The sequence below is a fragment of the Cornus florida genome, unplaced genomic scaffold (genome assembly GCF_030987335.1).
Source record: "Cornus florida cultivar Cherokee Brave unplaced genomic scaffold, ASM3098733v1 CherokeeBrave_3.0.0_Hap2_Chr10, whole genome shotgun sequence".
NCBI classification, from domain to species: domain Eukaryota; kingdom Viridiplantae; phylum Streptophyta; class Magnoliopsida; order Cornales; family Cornaceae; genus Cornus; species Cornus florida.
The window spans coordinates 94,728,560-94,737,549 of record NW_026775580.1 but is presented as its reverse complement, the minus strand read 5'-3'; positions in this window follow the sequence as shown (position 1 = coordinate 94,737,549).

Below are 8,990 nucleotides of genomic sequence, written 5' to 3'. Positions count from 1 at the left end.
CTGGTATTGCCAGCAATTTATATAAGAGGGTGGATGGAGTGGTTGGACAGACTTGGCCTACTGTTTGGTTTCAACATGTAAACTACAGGCTGGCTGATGACAACATATATCATTTCTCTATTCTTTTTCTATTTTTTTAACGCTATTTCAATTTTATTTTAAAACGTCACTTGTCACTGCCTATTTTTTATTTTTTTTGGCAAAGGTCATACTCCAATGATTGAGACCCACTATATATATATATATATATATGTATGTGTGTGTGTGTGTGTGTGTGTGTGGGGCTAAAGTCCATAAAATACCCCTCTTCCCATAAAATACCCCTCTTATTTAAAAAAACGTTATATTACTCCTCAATTATCAAACATCCGAATTACTAAAAATTATTAGGTTACTTCCTTTTTTGTGATGTAACCGTTCAATTGTTGTAAAATAATAATAATGTCCATGATAGTATATTAATATTTTATTAAAAAATTATAGTGTGAGAAGGATAATTTTGTCATTATGAATTATAAAGTTATTTTGGTCAGCAAAATCATGCAACTGTTGCACGTGATACAATCATGTTAATTTTAGACGGAAAACTAACGGGAGGGAGTGAATTCTAAGTCACACAGTTCGTTCTGAAGAGGCTCCGCTCTCAAGCTCCGCACGCCAATTTACAATTTGGGAGTAAATTTGTATAAAATTCCCAAATTCAATTTTTGCAATTCGCGAATTTATTTTCCTAATTCGTGATTTCCATATGAATTTACTTTATATAGCTAAATTCGGTAGACTCCCACTTATATAGAACACATATATTACCATATATGTATTTATTACTTACACTATTACTCAATATATAAATTAATTATTTAAATTTCAGTGTACCCTAACTGTATGGCGTTGCTCTACTACCATATATATTAATTATACACATTTAAAAATATACTATTAAAAAACTTCTCAATTAGAAAATATTATAAATAAATCAAACATTTATTACTAAAAGAAATTAGCTTATTTATTACATATATTATAATGAAATAAATAATCATCAATATATTTGTATATTGATTTAAATAAATAAAAATATATAAAATATATACGTCATGATCTGATATAATTTTATTTAAACATAATATACAGAAGCTCTCAAGACGCTTTCATTTTCAATAATTTTAGACTTTGACGCTTTTGCACTCTCACTTTCATTCTCGTTTTCGCTTTCGCACTCGCTTTCGCTCTGTGTGAGTCGTGTGACTTAGGGAATGATATGATAGACTTTTTAAAATATCAAAAATAATATAATCGTTTCTTTAGTTGAGAAGTTAGTTGATAATTTTTTAAAATAAAAGAAAGATTTTCTGACTTTAATCCGTATACACACATACACATACAGGAGTATATGTATGATTGAAGGCCTCTGAATCTAAAATAAAGAGTTAGGTACGATAGTGATGTTATAGAATATTTTAATTATTTTAACACGTTACATCTATTTTCAAAGGTTAAATTTATTTTTTTAACATGAGATCCAGGGATATGTTGATTTCCCATTGACATACAAAAATCAGGTGATATTCTTTAATCGGCAATTGGATACGTGTTAAGATATCAGGAAAGAGTCCCCACCTCTAATGATTATTAATTCCACTAAACAACTCTTAGCCCACTGATTTCCTTTTTCTCAGGAAAAAAAAAATGATTAATCGGTAAACAAACAATTAAAATATATTTTTTTGCTGTTAAAATATATACACATACATACATGTATATTCACCCCTTGCTTGATTTTTATGGACAAAAACTTAAATGATAATGCTGATATTTCAATTCAATAATTAACTCCTAGGAATAAAAAATACTGTAATAATTAAAGAGTAGAGTTCAACCATTCTATTTAATTGATGATCAAACCATATATTACTTTTAGATTTTGAAGAAAATCCTTAAGAGTTCAAAAAATCACAATATTAGATCCAATGGTATAAAAGTTAAAATCATACTCCTAATTAAATTACAGTACAACTCAATCCATCAAATATCGATAATCACGTTATAATCTTATTTTTAAAAAACTTAATTTATAGAATAACAAAATAATTTTAAAAATGATACAAGAATTACAACACACTTTATCACGTACTAATTAAATATTAATACATAGTGACATGACATACAAAAATTAAATGTATTTTTACTTATATATTACTAATATTTAATTAATGGTTAATACCGAAAATATTTAATTTTTTTTTATTGGTATGAATTGAATTAAGGATAATAATAATAAAGTTTATATTAAAAAGTGAAGTGTGTTTATCACCGTTTAAAGTTAGCACTTCGTTTCACACTTTTCTTGACGTCTGAAAATGTGCCCACTGAAAATAAGGCCCATGGTTTTGAAGCCGAAGCGATTTTTGGTGTGGCCCAACCACCACTCGAGTTGTTTTACTGACTTAAAATTACTAAACTATCCTTTCCGTTCGTACTGTTCCTACCAAATTCACGGCTCTTTATAAATATTATATAATTTTTCTTTCTGTTTATTTCTTTCTATATATATAGTTTTTAATATTCTTTCCCTTTCCCAAGCAATATATATATTTTTTTGTGTAATTTAAAATAAACACACACACACACATTATTTTTGCTTCCATCATACTCGAACAGTTACAAAAATTTCAATCTGAAATCACCCATTCCAAAGATTTTGATCATAAAAATTATAAATGCCAAGTTATTTCACAATAATTAGATAATTATTGATCAGAAGTGAGGCTTAAAATAATTTATGAAATAGGTGTGAAGCATAAGAATACTCTTGAAGGATAATTATGTTATTCTATTTTATTTTACTTAAAAAATTAAAGTGCATAAGGTTAAAAAAAGCGCGCAGATATTGATGTGATAACATCTTTTAGTTTAAGTTATTTGGGGACAAATAAAATTTCGCCCGTTGATTTATGTTGTTAAATAAGATGTGCTCAAAACAACCGGCGCAGGTTATCAGTTACCAACGTTTATGCAAAGAAGCTGACTCACTAATGTCACATCTAGATTCTACGTGTCTCATAATCATTTAATTTTACGGACCCACATGACCATTGACTGGGACAATACATTGGGCTTCAATTTTGACTTAAAATCTATCCAATAATATTCATTTAATAATAAAATATAATTTCTTGTCACAGGTCATTCTCATGTTATCAATTTTTTTGGATAAATATTAAAATCTCTTTTTTTAAAGATAAAATTTTTGAGTTTTCAACTTTACTATGCCGTCTAGTACGTCGACATCTATAAATTAAATTATTATATTAGTATTGTTTTTTAGGCTGATATTATAATAATATATTTTTAATAAAATTAAATTGCACATGTACCTTATTTTTTTTAATTTAATGGTTGAAAATGAAATCAATTTTGTCTTTGTAGAAATAAAAACTGTGATGTTCGGCACACCTAAACCAAGTTAGAATTGTGATTAACACTGCTACGCTAAATTAATAACGATAGTAATAATAATTAATAAACTTCCATTGTGATAATAATATATATTTTCCCCTTCAAACCACTAAAATATAAATTTTGGGCGATCAAAGTATTTAAAACAAATGCAGTTATGAGGAAGCTAACATGTAAGAAAGATTCAACAAAAATGAAAGTAGATAAAACAAAATTATTGAAATTATCAAAATCCTTCCAGAATGTTTTATTACAGATGGAAAAAATATGAGAGATGAATCAGATGGTGTTATCGGTAAAAAAAAAAAAAAAAAAAAAAAAAAAAAACTCATGAAATTAGGGGTAGAATTCTCATCATGGATGATGAAAACAGTGCCAGATATCCGAAAACAGCGACTTGAAACATACCCACGTGCTCCTAAATAACCTTGACCCGTCAACTTTCTATTTTGACATCATGAATAGTGTAAAAAGTGTTTAATATCAAAAAATTGGCCCCACGGATGAAGTTCAATAAGAAATACACCTTTATACTTTTAGGTAAACTTAAAACTCTCAATCCTGTATTTTGAAAGGCGATAAACTATCACTAAATTATTGGTTTTGATGAAGTTAAAGAAATAAGTACACAAAATGGTTGAAAGTCTCTATTAGTATATTTCTCACCGGACCAAGGAGGAAAATTGTTGCTAGAAGGAAATCTTATTTCCCTTTCTTGCTTGCGCCCTCCTCCCAAGACTTGTTGATAGAGATTGATATATAATTCTAACTAATTTTTTTTGTAAGGACACGATTTTTAAGGCTTCATTTGGTTAGATGAAAATGATAAGAAAAGAAAGGAAATATAAATTTTTTAAACATTTTAGGAATTTGGTTAGCAAGAAAAGGAAAATTTTGAGGAAAATCACTTTCCATAACCACCTAATTTTTCCATAAAATTTTCTTCCAAAAAACACAAGATTATTTTGATTTATTGAGAAAGTTTTGTGAACTAACAATATTTCCCTTTCTTTTATGATAAATTACATGCTATTCAAACCATAAAATAATAATTTTACATAATTTTCTTGAAATTTTTTAAGTGCTAACCAAATTGACATGGAAACTTAATTTTTCTTCACTTTACTTCACTTTCTTTTACTTTGACTTAATGTCTGGAAAAAAATTTTTATTTATTTTATTAGACATGAGGGACATTGGTTTAATTATCTTCTTTTTCTCTGCAAATGAAGTAACAATTATTTTTTATTTCTTATTATTATTATTATTATTATTTTTTGTAGGGATCGCAATAATAATGACCTTACATTTTTATTTCGCAAGATTTAAGTTTTTAAAAGTATGGCTAAAAGATTTCAAATTGATATTGTAGGAGTTTAAAGGGGAAATAAGTTAAATTTATTTTTACACACTATTTTTGGGCCAATAAATAAATGTTTTGAAAGGACCCAGGGGCATAGCGGCGTTGGGAGGTATCTGGGAGGTAAGTTCTTGAGGCCTAACCTTCGAATCGCACTCCTGACTTGAACGGTGTGTGTGTTGTGGGACCGATACACGTGCTCTAAAGAAAAAAAAAAAATGTTTTGAAAATATTTTGGGAGGGCCAAATTAGAATTTATTATGAATTTTTGGATCATAAATTAAATTTATTTACAATATAAATAATTTGGGGTGCTGCTAAAAAAAAATTTGAAATTTTTTGAGGGAGTCATGGCCTCTATTAGCCCCCTACCAGCTTCGCCCCTGGTTACATTGGACCATAGAAGCGGAAGGATAAACATCCTCTTGGGGGCCAAGCATTGTCCTTTGTCATATACACCTTATATTTGGTGAAGTCTTTGTTTGATTCAATAGTAGTGGGATATACTTCATGTCATTTTTTTTTTTTTTAAGCAAGTATTATAAATGTAAAAGTAATTACAGTGAGGGCCTTTTGGCCAAACATCCTGTAAGGGATTACAAGCCCACTTTAGGGCAAACCAGAAGGGTCCAGGCCCATAAATGAAATCCAGCCTTAAACAATAACTAAAAACCAAAATTAACTGCCTTTAATTGCTATTTTTGGTGGTTATCAGCCATTCAATCGGTGATCTTAGACTCAAGTATTAAGCCGGCAGTAGCTTCTATTCGGTGGGCGAAGAGGAGGTCTGCAGCAAGAGGGGGATAAGTTCCACACTGAGAGAATTTTCCTTGATGTAGTGCAGTCTTAGAGGAAGCCGAGCCTTAGAATTGCAATGATGGTGGAGCAGATTCGAGCAAGGACTACCCTCTGTGATGATTTCTAACTTCTTTTTGAAGATCCTCTCGTTCCTTTCTTCCCAGGTATGATATACCATGGCTGAGAAGCAAACTTTTCTAAGAAGATTTGGCGCCAATTTTGCTTTCCATCTCACACTAATACATTGAATGAGCTCCTCCCAATTTGAAATTGATGTGTAAAATTGGCATCGATCTTTGATGAATCTCCAAATTGGGGAGGTAAAACAGTAATTGAGAAAGATGTGGTCATGTGACTCTGGATGAGAAAGACAAAGGGGACATATGTTAGTATAGTTCCCCATTGATCTGCTGTCAAGAGTTAGCAATCTTGATTGCACTGCTAGCCAAAGGTTTAGCTTCATTCTATAGATTATTGATGAACACCACACGATATTGTGCCATTAAACTGAGGGTTGATGACCTGCAAGGAAATAAGTTGTGTAGCTAAGGCTGAATAAACCTGTTGAGAATGTAATCCATTTCTTCTTGTCTCTCCTTGAATGGGCTGGTGGCCGTACGTGGAGCAATTCAAGAATAGAGGCTGTGATAGAGGGGGGAAAGACCAACATGAACCCACAATGAAATTATCCAGAGTAGTAGCTTAATTGATATCAGCTTGTGAAAGAATTGATATGGGGAACTTAGTGCATAGTGGTCCTCCTGAAGCCCAATTGTCCAGCTAAAATGAAGTATTTGAGCCATTGCCAATGGAATGCTTTAAGAGTAGTCTTGCTGGATGTCTAAGTTGCAGCAACTTCCTCCAGCTCCAAGAACAAGAGTGGGGTATATTAATCTCCTACAGATTTCTTGATTTGATTAGATGAGTTTTGCACCATTTAATCCAAAGTATGTCATTGCTGTCAGTTTGCAAATCCCAGATGAATCTCATAATCCCAGCCATGTTTGACAGTTCCAAGTTAGGAATTCCCAACCCTCTAGCTTCTTTTGATCTACAAACCTTGCCCCAAGTCACTTTAGCTCCAGTGGATTTCATTTCAGGACCTGACCACATGAATGATCTGAAAGTCTTGTTGAGCTTATTGATCACTGCTTTAGGTAGGATGAAGATGTTAGACCAATAAATTTGTGTTGAAGCTAGGACAGCCTTGATGAGTTGTAGCCTTCCAGCACAAGAGAGTGACCTAGACTACCAAAGTGTGATTCTCTTAGTGATATTCTCAATTAAGAGGCTGCAGTGAGAGGTATTGAGGTTAGTGGAAATCAGTGGTACCCCAAGGTACTTAACTGGAAGTGAGCCTGCTTGAATTCCAAGAAGAGAAGTGATTAGTTAATGAGTGTGCTGGTCCACTCCTAATAGAAAAATTGTGTTTTTGGAGGTGTTAATGTCAAGACCAGACATGGTGCTGAAGTAGTTCAATACTGACTTGATCACTGACACTGAGGTGATATCTCCATGGCAGAAGAAGAGGAGGTCATCTGCATATGAAAGGTGAGTGATCTTGAGTTCTCCACATCTCCAGTGGTACTTGAAAGCCCTAAACCTGGTTACAAAATTGTTAATAATAGAGGATAGTGCATTCATCACTATTACAAAGAGAAAAGGGGAGATAGGTTCTCCTTGTCTTAATCCTCTCCTGTCCTTAAAGAAACCCTTGAATTCACCATTAATTGTAATGGTAAATGAAGGTGAAGAAATGCAGGCATGGATAAGGGAAATGAATTTACTTGGGAATTGGTAAAGTGTTAAACAACTTAGGATGAAATCCCACTTGACAGAGTTAAAGGCTTTCATTAGGTTAATCTTAATTGCACACTTGGCAGGTTCATTGTCTATGCGGTAACCCCTTAATAGTTCATGGGCCAGGAGGATTGTATCAGTGATCTTTCTTCCTTCGATAAAGGCTGATTGAGAGCTGTCAATGATGTGAGGAAGAGTGAATTAAAGCTTGGTTGCAAGCAACTTTGCAATGCACTTGTACATTGTGTTACAGCAAGAGATTAGACTGTAATCATGCATGGATGAAGGGTTTTGGCATTTAGGGACAAGTGAGATGTAAGTGTTATTTGCTTCTGAAAGTAGTTTTCCATTGGTGAAGAACTCAGTGATAGTTCTAGTAACTGATAGACCCACTGTTCCCCAACTTTTTTGAAAAAATGTTACATTATAGCCATCAGGACCTGGAGCTTTGTCCCTATTTAGCTTGAGCATGCAGTTTTGAATCTCCAAAGGGGATGGAATTTCATCTAAGAGGGCCTTTAGATGTGATAGGACCTGTGCAGTGATAAATGGCTGCAATTCAAAAAGTGTATGAGTTGTTGGAGGGAAAGTACCTAGCAACCTTTGGAAGTGTCCCATAATTTCTGTTATGATTCCGTCCTTGCTGTCAATGATTTGGCTTGAATCTGTTGTGATGGATAAGATCTTTTTCTTATTGTTTCTAGAGGATAATGACTTGTGGAAGTATGCTGAGTTGCTGTGTCCAAGCTTCAACCAAGTCATTCTAGACTTTTGTCGTAGCATGTCCTCTTGGTGATTTGTAAGTTTTAAAAACTCTAAGATGAGGGAGCTCTCCATTTCTCTGAGTGAGACGTCACTAGGGAAGCAATCAAGGTCAAGTTGGCATGCATCTAGTTCAACTTTGATTACATGGAGCTTTGAATCCAATGCCAAGAAATCTTTCCTGGACATTTCCTTGAGGACTGGCTCGAGGAGCTTTAGCTTTTGGACCACCTGAAACATTGCAGTCCCTCTAATGAATGTTTTCCACACATTATGGACTGAAGCCGAGAAATTTTGATGTGTGGCCCAAGAATTGAAGAATCTGACAAGGATGCATCTCCTAGGAATCTGAAAATTCATGCTAACCAAAATTGGACTGTGGTCTAAAATATCAGGCGTGAGGAAAGTGCATTCAAAAAAATGTATACTTGACATGTCACGTCTGCTAAATTGAACAAAAAATGCCCAAATCAGAGCAAATACAATCATGTCTGCCTTATCATTGCTAAAGTGTATACTTGACGTGTCATGCCTGCTAAAGTGTTGTCTGACTTAACAAAATAATGACAATTTTTTTATTTAATTTTTGTCAAATTATAATGACAACTAGTTTTGATGAGAAATGTGCCAATACATGAATTATTTTCCTAACACCTCTAAAACCAAAATAGTTATGGTCTCATCTAACTCCCATTTAGCTTTTTAAGTATTATACAAGGTTGAAGGGAATACAATTGTGAAGGAATAGATCCCAAAATAAGATTTAGGTATATCAACCTTCATTTCATTCAACTTCATGGCAACGTTAATC